The sequence below is a fragment of the Anguilla anguilla genome, chromosome 6 (assembly GCF_013347855.1).
Source record: "Anguilla anguilla isolate fAngAng1 chromosome 6, fAngAng1.pri, whole genome shotgun sequence".
Lineage (NCBI taxonomy): Eukaryota > Metazoa > Chordata > Actinopteri > Anguilliformes > Anguillidae > Anguilla > Anguilla anguilla.
The window spans coordinates 36,565,349-36,590,014 of record NC_049206.1 but is presented as its reverse complement, the minus strand read 5'-3'; positions in this window follow the sequence as shown (position 1 = coordinate 36,590,014).

The window sequence follows — 24,666 nt, the reverse complement described above, 5'->3', positions numbered from 1 at the left end:
ACTGGCAGTCTGCACTTTCCTACCCTTTTCACTTTCTGACCTTTCTGCCCCCTAAGTCCCTAGTTTAAAAAAGCTGGTGCTACCTTAAGCATACGCTGGCCCAGTGCAGCAGTACTCTTCCGGTTCAGGTGCAGCCCACTGCGCTTGCCCCAGGGGTAGTCCCAGTTTCCCAGTTTGTAGCCACATGTTAAACCTCCAATTAAACCTCCAAATAAAACTTTGCTTTCCTCTACTTACACAGTTCTGCTCCTAATATTTTGTGCTAGCTCCACAAATGTGTCCTGCAGAACCTCAAACCTACCCTTACCTATGTCATTGGTTCCTACGTGAACCATGACCACTGGATCCCTCCCCGCTCTGGCCAAGAGCTTGTCCGCACGCTCCAGGAGATCTCCTACCTGGGCACCAGACAGTCAACACACCGTAGCGAGATTCTGTTTCGTGTCTACCCCTAGTCACGTGCCTCTCTTTATGCTAAGAGATTAAAAATCTGCTTAAATTAAATTTCTACTACACATTCGGGATTCATGAGAAGTACACATATTGCTAATTACAAACATCTTGTACTAGATACCCTGGATTATTCTTATTTCATTGATGACGGAGCATTATTATTATTTTATTTTTTTACTTTTACAAAGCCTTTGACAGGGTTGACCATGGCTTCTTACTTACGGCACTCCATCACTTTGGCTTTGGTCCTAATTTTTAAAATGTGATTTAGACTTTCTACAGAAACATTAATAACTAGGTTTCCCTGGCAATGTGCACCTCTCATTTTGATATCAATCGAGGCATTAGGCAAGGCTTCCCAATTGTGGCTTTTTTTTTGTTTTGGTTTTTTTGTTAGTAGCACAGCTTCTTCACATTCATGTTGTACATTGCACTAATTTACAAGGTATTACATTACATTACCTTACAGGCATTTAGCAGAAGCTCTTCAATTCAATTCAATTTTATTTGTATAGCGCTTTTAACAAAGGAGCTTTGTCACAAAGCAGCTTTACAGAGAACCGGCCCCCAAAGAGTAAGCCTAGGGCAACAGTGGCAAGGAAAAACTCCCTGACTGACAGCAGAGCGACTTACAAAACTTTTTTACATAGCATTTACATTGTATCCAATTATTTTGCTGGATATATACTGGAGCAATGCAGGTTAAGTACCTTGCACAAGAGTACAACGGCAGTGTCCTAGCAGGGAATTGAACCTGCAACCTTACCCATTACAGCTGCACTGTGTAGTACATTTTTACAAAACTCTTTATTAAGGATAAGGATCAGGTTTCCAGTACCCTGGAGGTCATAGAAGTATGAAGTATCAGACCTTAAAATAAATCAAAATAAGAGTAAAAATTATGACAGTCTACAATTCTGATTTACGCTTTAAAGGTGAAAAAGGTAAAAAAAAAAAAAAAAAAAAGGTTAGATATACAGTTGAGGCCGAAAGTTTACATACACCTAGTCTAAAGATATTCAAACTTAGTTTTCTGCACATTTCATGTTACTATACTTTTTTTTTGGGAAGTCAAGTCAAGTCAAGTAGAACTTTATTTGTCCCCAGTGGGACAATTGGTTGTGCAGCAGTGAAACAGTACCTAGGCAATTAAATACAACATATAATAAAAAGTAAAAACATAGAATACAAGTAAAAACATAAAGTGCATAACATTATCAAGCCTGGTTGGGTGGTCAGCTGGTATTACCTTTTTCTACTGGAGTTCAGCAGTGAAACGGCTGACAGAATGAAGGAGTGTTTGTACCTGTTGGTTTTGGCTAATGGGTATTTGAAGCGGAAATCCGAAGGTAAGGTCTGAAACTCTAGGTGCAGGGGGTGGGTGCTGTCAGACAGGATGGATTCTGCTTTCTTTAACAACTGTTTGTTATACAAATCAGACAGACTTTTCTGTTGAGTACCCGTGATACTGCTACAGACCTTGATCACCTTTGGTAATGCATTTTTCTGTTTTAAATTAAGAGAAGCATACCAACAGATTAAAGAAAAAGTAAAAATCGATTCAATAAAAGATCTGTAAAACAAAGTCATCAGGGACCTGTCAACATTGAACTTAGCCAGCTTCCTCAGACAGAAAAGGTGCTGCTGGCTTTTTTTACACAACATATTGGTGTTACAATCCAAGCTCAGCTTATTATCAATTATGATGCCCAAGTACTTATATGACTCAACAATCTCTACATCCTGACCATTAATTTTCGTGTTGACAGGGTTGGAGTGATGACGTCTAAAATCAATACACATATCCTTGGTCTTTGTCACATTTAATTCTAAAAAGGCTTCTTGACACCATCTTAAAAAATAATCTGTGACTGGCCCATGAGACATTTCCTCCTCTTTCATCAGGCTCACTATACCGTATCATCTGCAAACTTCACAATGTGATGGTTTTCAAACTCACTGCGGCAGTCATTAGTGTACAGGATATATAGGAGAGGACAGAGGACACAGCCCTGGGGAGAGCCAGTTGATGTAAAAGTTAGTCCAGGGAAATGTCCATTCACTCTGACTCTCTGAGATCTGTTGGTGAGGAAGTCCAAGATCCAGCCAACAATGTTAGTGCCCAACCCAAAACGCTCAGCAAGCTTCTGCACCAGCAGATGAGGCTGTATGGTGTTAAAAGCTGATGAGAAGTCCACGAACAACAGTCTGGCATGGTTCTTACTACCCTCTAAGTGCTTATAGATGAAGTTGAGCAGATTTATAGTTGCATCCTGGACCCCCCTGTTGGTTCGATATGCAAACTGTAACGGGTCGGGATGATGCTCCGTCCTATCCAGAAGTTCCTTTTTAATCAACTTTTCAAATGATTTCATAACTAGTGAGGTCAAGGCTACAGGCCTGTAGTCATTCAGAGTCTTAGGGTGGCTATTTTTTGCAATGGGAACTATTGTAGATTGTTTCCATAGTTCAGGGACCGTTTGCTGACAGAATGACATATTCAAAATATAATAAAAAATAGAGCCTATTTGATCAGCACAGCGGGACAGCATACGGCTACCAATGTTATCAGGGCCAGGGCTAGTTCTGGCTTTACAGTGTTTAAAAGTATTCACAACACTGTGTACAGAAAAGGAAGAGACAGATTGACTAGAGTTCAGTAGGTTGTGTTTTAAAACAGCAGTTTCGTTGCTAAAATCATGCACATCAAATCTTGAATAAAACATAATAAACTCATGAGCCAGAGCCAGATCTGATGGAAAGCCTTCTAAAGCCACCCTTTTCTTTATTTTGTCATTTAACCCAACCATGGTCCTGACACTGTCCCAGGCTGAGCCTAAACTGTTCTTGTTCAGTTTGTATTCAACCTTTTGTTTGTAGCCCAATTTAGCCCTCTTAATTTCACATTTAATCTCTTTTTGTAAAACATTTATCTCAGAGAAATTACCTTGCTTAAATGCACATTTTTTCTTGTTTAATAACACTTTAAGTTGTTTACTCACCCAGGGTTTACTGTTCGGGTAGATCTTAACTACCTTTTCAGGGATAACAATGTCCTCGCAATTTGATACCCATGAGCTGATGGGTTCGTTAATGCCCCGAGATGATTCGATGAACTCCTCCCATGCCGTGCAGTCCAGACAGCCTGGCAGCGTCAGGGTTGCCTCCTCCGACCAGAGTTTCACCTTTCTGGTGAACACTTTCCCCCTCTGGCCAGCGGGGAGAGTAGGATGGATTTGTAAGCTCCTTTAATTGAGCCATAACACTGGTCTAGTATCTTGCCATTTCTGGTGGGGCAAGACACATATTTGTAAAAGCTCCTGAGAGTTTTGTCCAGCGAACAGTGGTTGAAGTCGCCCAGAATTAAATTAGGAGCATCGGGGGACAGCAACTGTAGTTTCTGCACAGTCTGTAGGATCAGTTCAGAGGAGATGCTTTCGTTTGCCTTTGGGTGAATATAGACCACAGTCACAAAAATCTGTGGAAATTCCAGAGGCAGGTAGAATGGACGCATGGAAACAGAAAGCAGTTCAATATCCTTGGTGCACAGTCTCTCTCTTAACCCTCCTGTTATGTTGCGGGTCAAATTGACCCTTTTTAAAGTTTGAAAATCTAGGAAAAATACTTAAAATTATTTTTTCAGTATGAAACTTCTTCTACTGGCCTTAATTAGTGTAATCAACATTCTAAATGAAAATGGTTCATTTCATGTATTTGCAAACCCCCCCTGTATGTTTATATCACCCGGGAACATTTTTGCTGTACCTAAAAAATGAACAGAACAGGAGGGTTAATAGGGCGGTTTTGCACCAGCGTTCATTTATATAAAGGCATACACCTCCTCTGCGCGATTTACCGGTGATCGCAGCCTCCCGGTCCGTGCATAGAGGCGCACCAAACCCGTCTATCACCAGCTCACAGTCCGAGTCCTTATCTCCAAGCCACGTTTCTGTCAAAGCCAGAATACAGGCTTCTTTAAACTCGTGTTGGTAGCGAACATGGGCTTGGAGTTTGTCGGTTTTGTTACGTTAGCAAGATAATAGAGGGCAGGGGAATACGAGACAAGGGTTGCCGCCTCGCTCGTTCTCGTACTCCTCCTCTCCTACCCCGCTTCATTATTTTTCGGTGGAGTGTGCTGGTAAAACCCATTTTACCGTAGTCGCAGTCAAATTCATCAAGGTCTGGGAAAGTTAGGTCCGAAGGTAGTTTTGTGTTCGTAGGGTTGTTAAGTTTTAGCAGAAAGTCTCTGGTGTAATGGATCTTGTTAAATTGAGAGTCAACGTGCCAACCTTCAGTTAGGTGAGACGTCGACCACAACACCGCCAGTATAAACACAGCAGTCCACTCCATGTTACTGAACAATAACATGATTTTACAGCACTGCAGTCGACCAACGATGATAAACAATGGCAAAAAAGAAACAAGTTTAAAAAACGATAAATAACTTAATAAACAGGATGTAAACTGAACAAACAAATGGACACCACGCCACTGCTGCCGGTCACTGCGTGCGCATGCGCCCCTCTGGCTCAATTAGGGCATCTACTCTGTTCACATCAGAGGTCATTTTACAACAATCGATTAGAAACAGATTTATTTCAGCTTTAATTCAGCTTTATATCAGAATTCCAGTGGGTCAAAAGTTTACATACACCAAGTGTACTGTTTCTTTAAACAGTCTAGAAGATTTCAGAAGTTGATGTAATGACTTTTTAGAAGCTTCCGATTGGCCAATTATCATAATTAGGAGTTAATTGGAAGTTAATTGCCACCTGTGGTTGAATTTAAGGGCCTACCTTTAGAGCCACTTGTTTTTTTGCTTTTTTTCCCTTGATACCATGGGAAAATCCAAGCAACTCAGCCATGACCTCAGAAAATAAATTGTGGACCTCCACAAGACCAGTTCCTCCTTAGGACCAATTTCCAGACAACTGAAGGTACCACAAGCACCTGTACAAACAATTGTGTGCAAATATAAAAATCTTGGGACCACACAGACACTACATCGTTCAGGAAGGAGGGACAAATTAACTCCCAAGGCGGAACAAACTTTGGTTTGAAAGGTTCAAATTAACCCCAAGACAACAATAAAGGAACTGGTGAAAGAGTTGGATGCATCAGGTACCAAAGTATCTACATCCACCATTCAGAGAATCCTCCATCGCCATGGCCTGAAAGGCTGTCCTGCAAAAAAGAAGCCCCTACTCCAAGACTGGCATAAAAAAGCCAGAATTAAGTTTGCAGGTGATCACCAGGATGAAGACCAAGCCTTTTGGAGGAGTGTTCTCTGGTCAGATTAAATAAAAATTGAACTGTTCGGCCATAATGATCAGTGCTATGTATGGAGGAAAAATGGTGAGGCTTTTAATCCCTAGAACACCACCCAACTGTGAAGCATGGGGGTGACAGCATCATGTTGTGGGGGTGTTTTGCTGGAAAAAGGACTGGTGCACTTAAGAAAATATAACGCATCATGAAGAAGGAGGATTATCTAGAAATACTGAAGCAACACCTCAAGACGTCAGTTAAAAAGTTAAAACTTGGTTGCAACTGGGTCTTCCAGCAGGACAATGATCCTAAGCACACCTCCAAAGTTGTAACTAAATGGCTTAAAGACAACGAAATGAAAGTATTGGAGTGGCCATCACAAAGCCCTGACCTGAATCCCATAGAAAATTTGTGGACTGAACTGAAAAAGCGTGTCTGAGGAAGGAGGCCCACAACCTGACTGAGTTACACCAGTTATGTCAGGAGAAATGGGCAAAAATTCCAGCAAAGTATTGTGAGAAGCGTGTGGGAGGATACCCCAAGTATTTGATTCAAGTTAAGCAATTAAAAGGAAATGCCACCAAATACTAACAAAGTGTATGTAAACTTTTGACCCACTGAAAATCTGATATAGTACATAAAAGCTGAAATAAATCTGCCTCTTAGCTATTATTTTGAAATGACCACTTATGGAAATAAAGTAGATACCCTAATTGACTTGATACAGGAAATGCAATGTACATGGAATGTGTGGAGTTGTGAAAAACTGAGTTTGAATGTCTTTAGCCTAGGTGTATGTAAATCGTTGGCCTCAACTGTAGTGGTATTTTAATATGATATTCATCCTCTGATAGGTTGGCTCATAACTTCAATTCAAAGATCCAGAAAGTGAAAAAATGTCTTTAGCTGCTGGCTACAAAGGGATCTCACTTTACAGGAACATATTTTGCTCTCCAAGGCTGAGGGTCTTTTTGAGGTATTCCCTGCGTTAGCTCTGTATGTTGATCCCAAAATACATCATTCTGTCGACTCACTCTTATTCAGTTTTATCTGGAAAGACGACCAAATATGTAAAGTTTGTCACCGTGGTAACACATTTCTACACTGGTGGGTCAGCCACTCTTCACAGTAAGAAGAAACTTGAGGACAGAATTCCGATATTGCTTGTGTTGAATGTGCTGCCATGGTAAACAGCGATAGATTTACTTTTTTGCCCCTGTCTTGTGATTTCAGGAGAATGGTGAGAAGTATGATATTTGGAAAAGAAATTCAAAATGGCAGAAAATCCAATATGACAGACATAATGGCTTCTACATAGAGGCGTGCAACCCGAACCAAGCCCTGTCAAAAGCTTCAGGCCAGGTTTGGCCTCAATTTATAATATAGACATTGGGCTTGAGCCAGGCTCGGTGTATTTTTTAGCGAATTGAATTTTAGGGCTATGTATTCGATTAAATTTTTGGGCTATGCACTTCATCTTTCACAGCAGCCTATATATGTATAAACAGTGGAGGGCTGCAGGCTTTTCTTATCTAACCTACAGGGTTCATACACTTTTTCACCAGTGGTTTTCAATGACTTTTCCATGACTTTTCCACAACCTTTAACTGAATTTTCATGACCAAAACAAATGACTTTATCTCAGCGGGACAATTTAAAATTATTTATTGTAACACTAAGTAAAATTAGGTCTGCATCTGAAACATATGGTGCCTCTTTAAAACAAATAAACACCAGACAGACACACTTAGATACATTCTTTCATATTTTAATTTGAATAGTTTAACATTTTTGTCAATGTCTCAAACAGGGCTCGAAATTGCGACCATTTTGGTCGCATATGCTCCCAAAATTTAATCTGTGCGACTTCGAAATATAATTGGGAGCATTTGTGCGAGTGCAAATAATTGTTCTGGTGCAATCTTTTTTTTTTCTTTTTTCAGTCGAACGTCTCTTCCTCTGTACATTCGCTAGTTAGTACACTCAGTATGTGCCTTGTGAGCTGACGGTGACCCTTCTAACCAATCGTGAGCATGACATTCTTACCTTTAATGCTGATTTTTAATTGGTTAATATTAGCTTTCAATCACTCCCTTTTGCAGCACTCCACTGTCACGCGACACAGAGAGCTAATGCGTTTACTTATGTTACCTGAAGACAAAAGTTTATGTTCAATTTATTAGCGTTATCGAAAGCTGAAAAGTTGAAGCGAACGATTACGGAATTTTTTTTGAAACATTAACGTAGTGTTGTGTGTAGCGACCCGGTTGAAACAGCTAATTTCTCCGATGCAGTTTACTGGCGGTTGATTTAATTAGCGGTATTAATGTGACGAGAAGCGCTTTGTCGTTTGAATGCATAACACGCAATTCCTTGAAGAGTCAACACATTTTAGGTGTGACAGTTTAACTGTTATTTGTAAACCGTACTGTTATATTGTCGTTTTTTATCAATAAAAAATCTATTGCATATTGTTGGTGCTCCTTACATTTTGGTGGGTGCTCCTAACTTTTTGAAATTGGGAGCACCAGTGCTACCAAGTAAAAAAGTTCATTTCGAGCCCTGATATATTATTGAAGCTGCACTTCCCTGGCATATTGTTGGCACAGTAGGGCCTACGTTTACTAACTGCTACATTAGCAGAAGCGTGCCTGTTGGGCGTGCCTGTAAACAGACTGAGCCAGACCGAATTAACTTCTCACACCACCAAAATACCGCGAAGGTTACATGCCAATTTACGTTTTATTACTATACATACTATTTTTATGATTGGATTAATTAGCAATTGTATTTGATGCAACTTTAGCTATATTTCCATTACTTTTCCAAAACTTTTCAAAAAATATTATTTTCCATAACTTTTCCAGGGCCTGGAAATTGCATTTTAAATTTCAATGACTTTTCCAGGTTTTTCATGACCGTACGAACCCTGAACCTACTTTTTCTGGTTCTCTTTTTGTTTTCGTGTGCAAAGAAGGTATGTCTAAGTCCGAGTAGCCAGTTTTCAGGCTAACGCTCACTCTTGTGCGCCTCAATAGATAAAATCAAGTAACAAATAGATAAGGGAGAACTAATTAAGATTTTTAAAAACATCAGGTAAGTCCTATGTTTGGAACAATTGTGATGTTAATGCTAATACTGACAAAGAGCCCACTGGCTATACGATGTGTAAACATTGCAACACATTTGATGAACTGACCCCAAACTAAGTTTCTGGATAACCTTGGCCTGTCCTCTATCAATGTACCAATTTTCACAAAAATCCACTAAGCGGTTCTATGTGCTGCCATTGACTCCAATGGCAGAAAGTCATAAAATGTGAACAATTACAATAGGGTCCTATGCCCCATTGATGTTTGGCCCCTAATAATAAAAGTTGGGGGAAACAATATGGTTCCAGCGCCTGTGGCGCTTGGCCCCCTAATAAATATACCCGCAAGCAGCAATGGCAAAGCACTCAAAGTCACAAATACATATGCACATGAAAAAACACACATATACACTACCAGTAATGTTTTAGAACACCTCCACTTTTCCAGGTTTTATTGAAATTTACGCAGTTGTCTCAATGTACTCTGAAATTAAAGCATCGAACAAATAAACAATTGGAGATTTTAAAAAAAAGATCAATCATGGAATCGTTCTGTTTAACACAATTTATTATTATTTTTTTATTTTTTGATATAACAGCTGAATACACTCATTCTACAATGGAAATCAAATATTGTTCAGAAAGATCTACCCAACACTGTTGCAGAAGTTCCCACAGATGTGTTGCACTTGTAGGTTGCTTTGTTTTCACCCTTCTGTCCAGTTCAACCCAAACCAGCTCGATGGGGTTTAAGTCCAGAGACTGTGCTGGCTATTCCATGATTTGAAGCCTACCGTCTTGTTCTTTTCTTCTAAGATAGTTCTGACATAGCCTGGAGATATGTTCTGGGTTATTATCTTGCTGTAGGATGAACCCCTGACCAACTAGGCATTGACCAGAGAGTAATGCATGGTGCTGGAAAATGCTGTGGTAGCCCTTTTGGTTCAGGGTGCCAGTCACTCTGTGCAAGTTGCCAACTCTGGATCCAGAAAAATAGCCCCAGACCATCACGCTTCCTCCTTAATGTTTGACAGTTGGTGTCACACACTGAGGAACCATCCTTTCACCTACTTGACGCCATACAAAAACCCTGCGTGATGAACCAAAGATTTCAAATTTTGATTCATCGGTCCATAAGACCTTCTTACAGTCTTCGGTAGTCCACTGCCGGTGCTTCAAGGCTCAGGCAAGCCTCTTTTTCTTATTTAGCTATTTTAGCAATGGTTTTCGTACTGCCACTCGACCTGTCAAACCTGCAGCTCAAAGTCTACTCTTCTTGTTGAAACAGACTTGCTTATGTAGCAGACTTCACTCGGTAGTGACGGTCTAACAGCTCAACCAGTAGTCAGCCACATTGGACACAGGGACTTGAGGATCTGAAGACTTTTATACTGCACAAAAGTAGGTAGCATGGGGCACCATTAGCACACGTACACACATGCATGAGCTCTCTCTCACTCCCTACAGAACACAAAAGATATGCTAACGAGGTGAGATCGCCAAAACCGTTAAATCACTGTGGCAAGGTGAGTGCCACCGCTCGGATGACAGAAGAGAGAGAGACGAGCTTGTTTAGAATGCAACTGCGTCTTTTTTATTTTTTGGCCGCCACGCGGCTTTCGGTTGACACAATCACAAATAGGCAACGGATTCTCGCTCCGTACTTCCTCCGTCTCCAGCCAGCCGCCGTCTGCCTCCGTAGACCGCCTTTTAAGCGCCCAGGCTCACTGTCAAGGTAATCAGCACATTGTCAGTCAATCAAACAATTAAACATCGGTGCTGATTAGCAATCCCCAACAGCTGTGGCGTAGAGTCCAAGAGCCGCCCCGCCCACTCTCTCTCTCTGCAGCCAACGCAAAACCACGCCCACCCTACCACAATCACTTAAATAAATCACACAATAAACTGCATTGAAGTAAGCCCAGTTTTATACGTTTTGCACTGAGGCACCCTTCTTTGCTCCCTTCGAGTTATCTCTGCCCTTTTGTTCAATGAGCACCTTGTTGGTTCGTCCTGATCTCCAGAGCTTGTAGATATTTCTGTACTTGAGCACCCAGTGATTGTTCTGTTTTTCTTACCGTTAAATCACTGTTTACACATGACCATTTAATGCACAATCATCACATACAGTTCTAAAACATGTCTGTAAACGTTGTATTTATACAGTATTTGCGAAAATGCACAACTTTAGAAACTTGTTAGCTTAAAAATAAACGGAGAGAGCTTCACAATACATCTTACCCATGTCAGCATCCACAATGCATTGAAGGGAAACCATAGACCGTATAAAAATATGGACGTCACCCACTGATTGCTATGGTTAATGCTCTCTGGTGCATGAAGCCCAAACTAGGGCGCAGCCATTGCCTGTTGCAACCAACGCAAGCGCAGTGGAGCGAAAGAGTGGAGTCCACGACTACAGGAAAATCCACCCCGACTACCTTACATGGTAATTAGACATACCCACGTCTGGACAACAAGCGTGGCCTTGCAACCACAGAACCACAGTACTGTCATAAGTAAGTGTATAATTCGTCCAGGTGCGTAGAACCACCGAAATCCGTCCTGCTAGAGTTGAATAAGTATCTGTGTTCATTTACTAATTACATACCGCGTTAGATTTTAAACTTTTCCCTGTGTGGAAACTGTTCTTTGTTTTTAGGTTGTGTTAGGTTTCTTTGTTTTTAGGTTGTGTTAGGCTTCTATCTACCACTTTGATTCTTAGAATTGATAGATTGCTAGATTGCGATTATTGCGACTCAGGTTTTCAGTTGCTAATTAGGTACACTCGGAGCGCTTGCGTCGCTCCCTCCTAGTTTATGAGCCAGCTCCCCATTCCAGTCTGTGCTCTCCCCCTCAGAAGGCGCTTCCAGCGACGTGGCCCCCCTCGACAACGGAACCCCTCTAACCTCTGCTACCCCCCGCTGACCCCCTGTGAGAACTTCACGGTCACAGGGGGGGCTATGGAACTGCCAGTCTGCTACGCGCAAGGCAGACTTCATCTCCGCCTATGCCTCCCTCCTATGCAGTTCCTTGCCCTCACAGAGACCTGGATCACACCAGACAACTCTGCCACTCCTGCTGCCCTCTCATCCTCCTACTCCTTCTCCCACACCCCCTGGCGATCTGGCCGTGGTGGTGGTACTGGTCTACTGATCTCCCCCACCTGGAAATTCTCTGTTCTCCCCCTCCCTGACCTGTCTATATCCACTTTTGAATTCCATCCTGTCTCTATCACCTACCCTGCTAACCTCTATATTATTGTTATTTATCGTCCCCCGGGGCCCCTGGGAAGCTTCCTGGATGAGCTAGACACCTTGCTCAGCTCCTTCCCTGAGGACGGCACCCCGCTGATCCTCCTGGGAGATTTTAACATCCACCTAGAGGCCTCCCAGTCTGCTGCCTTCCTACCACTACTCCACTCCTTCGACCTCTCCCTACAACACTCTCCCCCAACCCACAAGGCAGGCAACCTCCTAGACCTGATCTTCCTGAGGACCAGCTCCAGCTCCAATCTTACGGTTACCCCCCTGCATACGTCTGACCATCACTTCATCTCCTTCTCCCTCCCCCTCTCTCCACATCCTCCCTCTCCTCCTCCCATCCCCACTGTCACTGTCCGCCGTAACCTCCGCTCCCTATCACCCACTTCTCTTGCTCCCAGAGTGACTGCTTCCCTCCCCACTCTTCAATCATTTTCCAAGCTCCCCACTAACTCTGCATCCTCCACCCTAACCTCATCTCTCTCCTCAGCACTCGACTCCCTATGCCCCTTCATTCCTAGGCCAGCACGTTCATCCCCTCCCAGTCCATGGATGTCTGACATCCTACGCACCTCCAGGGCCAGCCTCCGCGCTGCTGAGAGGAAGTGGGCCAAATCCAGGGACCCATCTGACCTCTCAGCCTATCAGTCTCTCCTGACAGAATTCTCTTCTGCTGTCACTGCCGCTAAGGCAAAATTCTACCAAACTAAAATTCATAACTCCATTTCTAACCCTCGTCAACTTTTCTCTATTTTCTCTTCTCTCCTCAGCGTGCCACCTCCTCCACCCCAGTCTTCCTTCACTGCAGATGACTTTGCAGCATTCTTTGACGAAAAGATTGCAGACATCCGCAGGTCCTTTGCCCCCTTTGCCCCCTCCGCCCCCTCCGCCCCCTCTGCGCCCTCCGCCCCCTGTTTCTCCACATTTTCTCTCCTCTCAGACTGAAGTTTCCCAGCTTCTGCTCACCCACCGCCCTACCACCTGCGCCCTCGACCCTATCCCCTCATCTCTCCTCCAGGCAATCACACCTGACATCCTCCCTTTTGTCACCTCCCTTGTGAACTCCTCCCTATCTTCTGGATGTTTCCCCTCATCCTTCAAGAGGGCCCACATCACCCCGCTGCTGAAGAAACCCACACTAGATCCTTCAGTCATTCAGAACTACCGCCCGGTATCTCTCCTCCCTTTCCTATCCAAAACACTTGAACGTGCTGCATCTAACCAACTCTCTGCTTTCTTCTCTCACAACAACCTGCTTGATCCCCACCAGTCTGGCTTCAGGCCTGGCCACTCGACTGCACTCCTCTCGGTCAGTGAGTCACTCCATGCCGCACGAGCAGCCTCCCTCTCCTCTGTCCTGATTCTTCTAGACCTCTCCGCTGCATTTGACACTGTGGAGCACTCTATCCTACTGTCCTCCCTGGCAGCAACAGGGATCTGCGGCACAGTCCTTGACTGGATTGAGTCTTACCTCTCTGACCGTTCCTACCAGGTTGCCTGGGCGGGTAAGGTATCACCACCCCGTCCCCTCGCCACCGGAGTTCCCCAGGGCTCAGTCCTCGGTCCCCTTCTCTTCTCCTTGTACACCAGATCCCTTGGCCCTGTAATATCTGCCCATGGCTTGTCCTATCACTCTTATGCCGATGACATGCAACTCTTTCTTTCCTTCTCCCCATCGGACACACAGGTCCCTGCCCGCATCTCCGCTTGCCTGAGGGACATACAGAGCTGGATGGACAATCACCACCTGAAGCTCAACCCGGGAAAGACGGAGCTAATCTTTATTCCTGCTCTATCCTCTCCCCTCCTCGACTTTTCCATTTCCCTAGGGGACACCTTAGTGACATCATCACCCTGTGCCAAGAATCTCGGAGTGGTGATGGACAACAGGCTGTCCCTCTCCAAGAACATTGCAGCAGTAAGCCGGGCATGCAGATTTTTCCTATATAACATCCGCAGAATCCGCCCCTTTCTCACCACCTACTCAACCCAGCTCCTGGTCCAAGCAATGGTTCTATCCCGCCTGGACTACTGCAACTCTCTTCTGGCTGGACTACCGGCATCTGCCACCAGACCCCTGCAACTCATTCAGAATGCTGCGGCTCGTCTGGTCTTCAACCTCCCCAGACACTCCCCTGCTCACTACCCTCCACTGGCTGCCTGTTATAGCTCGCATCAAATTTAAAACATTGGTCCTAGCATACCAGGCAGTCAAGGGATCAGCCCCAGCATACCTCCACAAGATATTCAAACCCTACATGCCAGCCAGATCCCTCCGTTCTGCTACCTCAGGATGCCTAGCACCTCCCCCTCTTCGCACCTGCACTTCCAGAAGCCGTCTCCTGTCTGTTCTGGCCCCACGATGGTGGAATGACCTCCCCGTGGAGGTCAGAACAGCTGAGACACTGACCCACGACTGAAGACTCACCTCTTCAGGCTGCACCTCTCCCCATCCCTCCCTACCCCCCTGTAAATGACTGTAAGCTTAGGGTTGTAACTAGGCAGCTGTTTCGTAGGTGACTTAGGTGCATTAACTATCTTAACTACTGCTTGTATTTTTTCCATAGACTGCGTTGTTGCCGTTCTCGTTGTTAGTATTAATCAGTTTAATCTTCAGGGTCCAAGTTGAACTATGCGGTTGTTCCCTGCACTTGGACCGGTACTTCTCTCTAGGGGTTTCGTCATACTTGTTCCTGGTTATGGTTATACACTTTGTTGTACGTCGCTCTGGATAAGAGCGTCTGCCAAATGCCTGTAATGTAATGCAATTATAACATTTCAAAAAAGTTAATTGTTCAAGATACGTTTAGCGTTAAAATATTAACATAGAAAAATAGATAAAATAGATCACTAGCTAGCTAGCTTACCAGCTAGCTAGTTATATAGACAGATAGATAACAGAACTCTAGATAGCTAAACAGATAAATAACAAGTTAACTAGCTAGCAAGTTAGCTATAAATAGATCGATAGCAAGACATTAAGCTTGCTCCCCCTAGCTAAGTAAAGCCCCCTAGCTTGTCTTCTTAAAGAAGCTTCAAAACTTCTTACAAATCTGATTTCACCAACAACATATACAAATTATAAAAGGCGAGACTTTATGAAAATCAACTGAAACCCTGAAATGGTCAGAAATCGCGTTTTTACATAGAACCTTGCTTATCTGAAAATGTCTCAAATGCATTAACCGAAAGAACTGGAGATAAGAATCCTTAAAATAGCGGTTAGTACAGTTGAACGCAGCACACAACATTTTTGGACCTTGGACTTAAATTGGGGAGATCGTATGTAGCTAGCTAACCGGAATACGACACAGCATCACACCTGCCGCTGAAGCACTCTGCCTGGCTGCGAGGATGGGGAAATCCTTATATGGTTATACGGTAGTTGGACAAGCCACATTGCACACACTGAAATTAACCCTGATTTGGGAATTTTGGCAGAATTATTTTTAAAAAATCAGACCCAGGGGAGACATTACAAGGGATGGGATTAACTAGTTAAACCATCATTTCTTGTGTAAAAAATTTATTGACTTTATATTTCCTCAGAAAATTGGCCTCTTTTCAGGCTTTCCCCATTGAGCTTGTAAGTCAAATTGCCTCCAGGGGGCGTCTGGTTCGTGACGTCACAGCCCAATGTTAAAATCCTATTGACTTTTTAAAAATCATTGATTGTAAAATATCTATAGCGATTAAAAATAAAAGATTTCTCACGTTTTTTTGGGACCGTCATTCTCTACCGTAGCATGTGCTTGGTTATATTTATTTCAATCTCTGGAGGGAAAAAACGGATTTATGTCGATTTACGATGTGCTGGTGGTCCTGAACTACACTAAATCAATCAGTCGCACGGATACACGTCCACCCGCCAGCAGACAGGGCCAACTGCACCCAACACCGGTGGCTAGCTAGCTATACCCATGACAAATGTGGTGTCACTGGTTAGCTTAATGCATTTTTTCAATGGTCAGGACAATAATGTTAAGAAGGGAGAAAATCATTCCAAATCCAACCATGTAGAGCAGGTCATATACAGCCAGAGTAGATTAGCGGGTCTTTCAGCGCCAGCATGAAAGATATCGTTTATAAAGTTTCGGTTAGCTAACGTTAACGTTAATGAAGGGCTGGATCAGCAGGTAGCTAGCTAGCTGTCAAAGTCAGGTTTATTTGTCATTACGAACCATATGCTGTACAGTACACGATGTAACAATACTTTGTTTCGCAAGGCTTCAGTGTAACATAGACTTTCAGTCTGCTCACAACACTTACAAAGGAATACACACATTGTGAAAATCAGAATCACAGTGCACTTAGACAAGACAGGTGCAGTAGGCAAGAGATAGACAATTTCTAATTAATAAATGTTTTAATAAAATTGTTTAAGTAGTAAACATATTGTCGGTAATTTATCGAAAACCATGCTGGCTAGCTATATTGTTGTTGTGTTGTGATAAAAATATATATGACTTATTAGTAACAAATCTGTTATTTCCAGTAATTTGAAATTGAAATACGATATCGAAGCGACACTAGAAGTAGAAGGGCGCAAGCATGTTGTCATGAGTCGTGACAATATAAGCGTGCGTCGGGAGCGCAGTACCGGTTTGTGTAGTTCCTAAGCGTACGAAATGTGCACAACGTTGTACCTTGTACTTGTCATGGGTCAGTCGTGCTGCTGATATTATATTTTATGGGTCATATATGTCATGAGTACCGCATACCAATAGCTAACTGGTTCCAGACTTGTAACTAAAAATATTGCTTATTCAAAATTTCCCCATTCATTTTCCCATTGACAAATTTGCGGGAAAACGAGGGGAGTGGCTTGGTGACGTTTTCACTTACAAGCTCTATGCAGGCGAGTTGTTGGCGCTTGAGGGAAACACACAAACGCAAACGTGCCACCTAGGGGGTGCACCACTAATTAAAGCCCCAGCTAAAACAGGTAAAAAGGAACCTATTAACACATTCTCATTAGAGATTTTACTGAAACAAAATAGCATGGCCATGTTTAAAGCACTGTCTAAATAAATCTTAAATTGCTGTTGACTCTCAGAAACTTGTCTTCTGATTCTGTTGTGGCTTTGGGTCTGCCGGACCTCTTTCTATCAGAGTTTCCTCCAGTTTCCAAGTGCTTTTCGATGGTGTAGGAAACTGTACTCACTGACACCTTGGCTTTCTTTGCAATTTCTCTAAAGGAAAGACCTACACAAGGTTATAACGGTCTGTCTGTCTTCCTTTGTTAATTGCCTTTTTCTTGCCATTATGATAGCAATATACTACTTCCAGCAGTGCAGTATTGTTCAAATAATGCTTCATAGGGTGTAGTAATAGTCTGTTCCAACACTGATTTTGTACATTGCATTACATTTATTTAGCAGATGCTTTTATCCAAAGCGACGTACAAAAAGTGCATATTTTGGTAATTGAACAACAAAACACAGGTTCAATAAGGTACAATACTAATTTTCATACAGCTACTTATAGCCAAGAACACAGTTCAGTTCACGCAGTGAACATTATTCTGACCTAACTTATGCCAAGCCCAACTAGGGAGAAGAACAAGCTACAATATTAGGACAAATACAAATTACAACTAGAAATAGCGACATAGCTCAGGAGGTAAGAGCGGTTGTCTGCCAGTCAGAGGGTTGCCGGTTCGATCCCCCACCCTGGGCATGTCGAAGTGTCCCTGAGCAAGACACCTAACCCCTAATTGCTCTGGTGAATGAGAGGCATCAATTTTAAAGTGCTTTGGATAAAAGCGCTATATAAATGCAGTCCATTTACCATTTACCAAATACCACCTCACAGTAGCTAGTTTGCATATAAAATGTCATCACTTCATTAAGGCTTCTTGCATGTGATAATTCACTCCTTCCCTGATTCTTTTTCCTGGCTAGATCAATGACTCTTCACATATTATAATTTATAGTCACCCAGGGTTGCTTTCCAGTGGCTCTCGGCGCCTAAGTTTCGGGGGAGAGCTTGCATTTGAAAGGGCACAGCTTAAGTACAATCTCTACACAATGGGGTTGTGGCAAACACGCCTGCCACAGGCCACCGAAGTGGCTTTCCAAGGGGCCCTCCAGCACAGAGACACAGGGAGAAGATGTTCAAATAGTCCACATTTATTTACAAGGGTTTGGCAAGATGTCACTGCCAAGGAGCAGATGTTAAAACACTGTCATGACAGACGCTTCCCCATGTGAGTGGGGATGGCAGATTTAACCTGTGCGCACTGATTACCTCACTACGCACAGGTGCAGCCACTCCTGCTCCCGGGTCCAATTAGCCTGGCCAATTATCTAATTAATAACCAATTATCTAACTAGCCAGGTCTAATTAGCTTGACCCAGGGCAGGTGTGGCTGCTTAAACCAGCCATCCCCACACCACATACCCCCAACGCCAAATTGAGGCCAGGGAGAATCCCTGGCCGAAGCCTACTCCCTCCTTTTTAAAAAAAAAAAAATCCAAGCGTTCTTACTCCCCTAAACATCTTTTCAGGGGCAGGTGGCCCCGGAACAGTCCAGTACATGTCGTGATCCTCCCCCGGACGATGAGGCAGCCCTCCCCCCTCCTCCCTCTCGGAGCGCAGGGAGTCCTGGGCTGCTCGGCTGGCTGGTGGGGGTGTCACCGGCTTGGGCTGTTCCAGGGGCTATGGTGGGGTGGCTGGGCTGGTGGGCTGGTGGGCTGGCTTCCTTGTGGCGCTGGGGACCAGGAACCCTCGTAGCTGTGGTGGCTGCCAGTCGGCTCTGCTGGCAGACTGCTGCAGGTTTACTCCCTCATGGGCTCCAGGCAAACCAACCAGGCCAAAACAACAAACTAAAACAACCAAACGGACAAGAAAGGAAGCAAAACGGCGCGGCCACCGCTTGTGCGCCGCCCGTAGCTGACCCGCCTTCCCGGCCAAGTCCAGCTCACGGCGCGACCACCTCTGGTGCACCGCCCGTAGCTGACCTGCCTTCCCGGCCAGGTCCAGCTCCCCAGCGTCCCAGCTGAGGATTGCTTCCTTCCCCTCCGTGGTCATCTCCCGCTCCCTGTTTTTGGCCTGGAGGATCCGCCCGAAGCCCTGTCGGGAACACCTCAGCTGCCCCTCCTCCAGTGGGCTTCCTGGCTGGCCCTCCTGTGCCTCTTTCCTGTGCCGGAGCAGCCCCACGTTGGGCGCCACTGTGGCAAACACGCCTGCCACAGGCCACCGAAGTGGCTTTCCAAGGGGCCCTCCAGCACAGAGGCACAGGGAGAAGATGTTCAAATAGTCCACATTTATTTACAAGGGTTTGGCAAGATGTCACTGCCAAGGAGCAGATGTTAAAACACTGTCATGACAGACGCTTCCCCATGTGAGTGGGGATGGCAGATTTAACCTGTGCGCACTGATTACCTCACTACGCACAGGTGCAGCCACTCCTGCTCCCGGGTCCAATTAGCCTGGCCAATTATCTAATTAATAACCAATTATCTAACTAGCCAGGTCTAATTAGCTTGACCCAGGGCAGGTGTGGCTGCTTAAACCAGCCATCCCCACACCACAGGGGTCTAGCCAGGAAGAATGGCTTCATGCATGTGATTATTCACTCCTTCCCTGCTTCCTATTCCTGGCTAGATCGTTTGGATATAAAATATCATCACTTCATCATTTTATCCTATTAGACATTTGTGTGAAACTTTGTCATAATTAGTGTATGAATTCTTGAGTTATGGCCAAAAATGTGTTTTGTGAGGTCACAGTCACCTTGATCTTTGACCACCAAAATATAATCAGTTCATCCTTGAGTCCAAGTGGATGTTTGTGCCAAATATGAAGATATTCCCTCAAGGCGTTCCTGAGATATCGCATTCACGAGAGAATGGGACGGACGTGAGGTCACAGTGACCTTGACCTTTGACCACCAAAATCTAATCAGTTCATCCTTGAGTCCAACTGGACGTCTGTGCCAAATGTGAAGATATTCCCTTAAGGTGTTCCTGAGATATCGCATTCACCAGAATCGGGACGAACAAACGGACGGATGGACGGACAACCCGAAAACATAATGCCTCCGGCCATGGCTGTGCCGTTGCGGAGGCATAAAAAGTGCTGGAATGGGGGTACATGTAACATGAGTGTCATGAAAGGGGGATTTAAAGTCACATGATTCACAGAGTGGTGGCAGTTATTCCAAGTATAAACTGAAGAGATGCGTCTTCAGACCACGGCGGAAGATGGGTAGTGAGGGAGAGGTTCGAGGAGGGACAGGGAGTGCTGGAGTTACGGTGTTATGCCTATGTGTCATCAAAGCATTTCTGAGACACACACAGTAGCTTGAATGAAGTGTAAAGCAAATATAGTGTTGCAGTGGTTGCTTTTACTAACATTGCATTTAGCTTTTAAGAATGGCCCATTGCTCTCGAGGGAAAATGTTGGTAGAGATGGCTTTGAAACGCACCCACCAAAATCAAGGTATAGATAGTCTACTCGAATTACTTGTTAGCTAGCTAGCTAGCGCGAGCGAGCGTTAGCTAGCTTAGGCTAACTACTTCACAAACAAAACCAAACTGCTCCCATATGCGATCAGAATGCAAAGAAAGCAAAACAATAACTAGATGGCTTGCCAGATATAAGTAATCGTAAATCATACGCAATTAATTATTTTTTCGTGTCATGCAGGCTAGCCAGTGCCAGCCTGTGACAGCACGACACTGACAGCCAGGGAAACAGCGCGAGTGGGTTAGGGCTCGCATAGACACACGACACACCTCCTAAATAGCCTAATCACACACACACAAGCTCAGCAGTAACAATTCACAATTAAATAGATAGCCTACATTTTTTTGTAACCTGATAAAAATCCATTGCAAACAACGTCCTTTGAGAAGTTAAATCCACAACATGAGTTTTGAGCATTACTCGCTGGCGTTCAACACGTTAAATCCATAACATGAGTCATCCTTGAGGATCCTACTCTGGCATTCATCCAATTAAATCCAAAACACGAGTCTTGTATCCTTTACTATTCGTTGCGTTGCGTTAGTAAACATTGCACTCAATAAATTGACTGCAAAACGTTATCCTCCCACATGCAAAACGATTTTGTTTGATCAATGTCATCTGTGTCTACATTTGTCATGTCAGAAAAACAATGAATCTAATCTAAACCTAATTGTGCCATGATCACTAGATTTTTTGTAGATGTTATCATTATTATCATATACTGATTTTATATAGTGATCAGCAACCAAATGAGCGATCAAATGGAAGTTAATGCCTTTTACCTTGGCATGACCCCTTATTATTTTGCAGAAAATGCAAAGGCAGAGTACATTAACTTCCAAACAAGGGTCAAAGGTCAAGTTTGAGCTCAAGATTTTTATGTAGATAAATAACTTCATTAAAAAAACAAAGAATTGCCACATTTCTAATATTCTGCCCACAGTTCATTTGGCTGGACAACAAAACAACTTTAAAGTCATTTTTCTCAGTTCTACACTCTGGCGAGTTAAGGTCTTTTGCCTTTGTAGGGCAGATCTGAGGTCCAGCTGGTCATCCAGGACCACCCCCAGGCACTTTACAGAGTGAGAGGCAGTCACTGTGGTGCCATCAACCGTGATTGAGAGCTCACGTAGTAGTGAGATCTTGCATGCGAAGAACGGCAGTTCAGGTTTGTTGAGGTTGAGCTTCAAGTGGTGGTTGGCTATCCAGGTTGAGATGTCAGCCAGGCAGGAAGATATTTTATCATCAACCTGTGAGGCAGAGGGGGGGGGGAGGAGAAGAAGAGGAGATAGGAGAAGCCGTGTGAATTAATAACTGAACCAACAGCTTTGGTGTATATGGAGAACAGCAGAGTACCCACTACAGATCCATGTGGTATTCCTGTAACAAGGGGATGAGGTGCAGAGGCAGACCCCATCCAGGTGACCTGGTAAGACCTATCTGCAAGGAAGGTAGTGAACCAAGACTGGGCGGTCCCAGAAATGCCCATCTCAGCCAAGGTGGAGAGGAGTATTTTGTGGTTGACCGTGTCGAATGCTGCGGACAGGTCAAGGAGGATCAGGACAGAGGAAAGGCGTGAGACTCTTGCAGTGGCGAGTGCCTCCGTCACAGCCAGGAGGGCAGTCTCTGTTGAGTGCCCGGATCGGAAGCCAGACTGATGAGGGTCTAGCAGGTTGTTCTGATGGAGAAAAGAGGTTCATTGTTTAAGCACTGCTCGCTCAAGGGTTTTGGACAGAAAAGGTAGAAGTGATACAGGTCGACAATTCATTACATCAGAGGGGTCTGAGGTGGGTTTCTTGAGGAGTGGGGTAACGCGAGCCATCTTAAAATCAGAGGGAACGTGACCAGAGGCAAGGGAGGAATTAATAATGGAGGACAGATAGGGAAGGATTTCGCTGGATATAGATATAGGTTGGAGGACTGTAGATGGGATGGGGTCACAACACATGCACTACACATTTTACAGTAGCCTAGGCTATTCCATGATAACTACACAAATTGTTAATAACCAGATGAGAGAAACAGTGCAATCAGTCCAAATACTATCAGTACAAAAAAATAACTTAGGTAAATAGGCCAAGAAGTGCGGAACATGTTGCTCTTTCATTCATTTTATTAAATTTAACTTGTTATATCAATTTGACTCAATCGAAATAAACAATATGGAATCAAGGTGTTTGAAGTGTATGTGTGAGAGTAACTATTGTAGTCTAGAGAGAGTGTAGATCACCAAAAGGTCTTCTTCCTGGCTTTGCGTAACGAAAAATCTTTTACCATTTCTGTTAAATCTAGTGCTCTATGTCAGACTCAATGGACATGCGAGTGAGGTGGCATAATCTATTCTGTCCCATTGTTGACTGTAAACAATTCTTGATCAGTGATAATTTTTAAAAAGAGCGCTCTCCTGATGCATTGGTGATGGGCAATGTGAGATATATTCGCAGTGAATGTCGACATTTGGAAATATAGTAAGCAAGTTGCTTTTACGAATTAGTTGAAGAAACTCCCTCGATGACTTTTTTTTCTCGTTTTCGCAAAGCTTTTGAAATGCACAGTCTCCTCAGCAAAATCATCGTGCAAATCACTGGAGTATTTTCTTGTAATTTCATAGCTGCTGAGCGAAACTCTTGTCCAGAATGTATTTGGATGTTGTTCAAGAAAAAAAAAGCGCTCACTCACATCCTTGTAGGATGCGTATCTTCGTTCGAGTTCTGCTAATAGTCTGTCATTAATGACATTAAATACGTCCACACTTTGGCACTTTTGATAACTCGGACTCACCCGTTTCATCTGCATGTATTTTACGCATGCGCTTTCTCTGAGTCTCGTTTTTATATGTCCTGGAACCAGCAGGAGACATACTAAGTGCTGTGCAGTTTCAAACCTATCAAACTGGGGTCTCTGCGATGCAACATAGTCTCTTAATGAGGAAATAAACTTAACTGCATTCACGAGAGCTATCTCCAATTTGGTCATTTTCTTTGCAAGGGCTCGCTTGCTCATCAGCTAAACAATAAAGTAGCCTATATGTTTCAGTTACGTAAGGGTAGCTACACAGTGATGTATTCGGCTGAACAAGCCAGCAGAAAGCTAGCAAAGCTGATAATGATACCCCAGTGCATTATCCATTTAGCCAACCTAGCTACTAACGTCAGCGTGCAGACTGGGTGGGCAGATCATTACCCGTGTGAACACTCCGATTTAAAAAGATTATCTACCTACTATATTTAATTTAAGGCTTCTAAAAATGACAACTACCACTACATTTAACAGACTGAACCTGTACAAAGGGTACGTAATACACTTTAAATTAAAGCCGCAAGCGGCGTTGGGAGGGGTCCAAGCATTGGCACTATCGCGCCCCCTATGGAGCGATTTTAAAATGGCTTTGTCCTCATGATCATATACCTTCACCCAACATATCTACTGAATATCATGATGAACAATGGATTGGAATATGTGTCTGACGTAGTAAAATATTGATGACTTATGGCCAAATTGTGCTAAGACATGCTGTCTGATCATGGATGTGTCCTGGCCGCTTCCCGTAAAGGCCTTTACTATGTTGTAACATTTAGATGGCCCGGCGTGTATGTACAGCTGCAGTGTTTCTACGCCGCAACTAAAAAAGGCGTCACACTAGTGTTGTCACGATACCAAAATTTTGACTTTGATACTGATACCAGGTTTAGTATCACAATACTAAATACTGAAATGATACCTGAAACTTAAACCATGCTGATTCGATACTCGGTACCTAACGATACTGAAATTACCTTAATAGATCAGAAACGTAATGTCCACAAGGGTTGACCTCATTTTCGAATTCATGGTTTATTAACAACGTGGTTTATTAACAACCTTTAAGTTGAAGCCTCTTCAACATATTAATAAGCATAGGCCTGTAGTGTTACAACACTAAACAATAGAAAAATAAATTAAATATATTTCAAAAATTAAACAATTGTAAAGTAAATTATCTTTAAACAGGTCTTTCACTTTAAAATATATCTAAAAACAGCATATTTCCATAACAATACAGCACCTTCCTATAATATAATATTTACAAATTAGAACAACTATTGCTACTGAAGTGAACTGAGTCTAAGCTTGCGC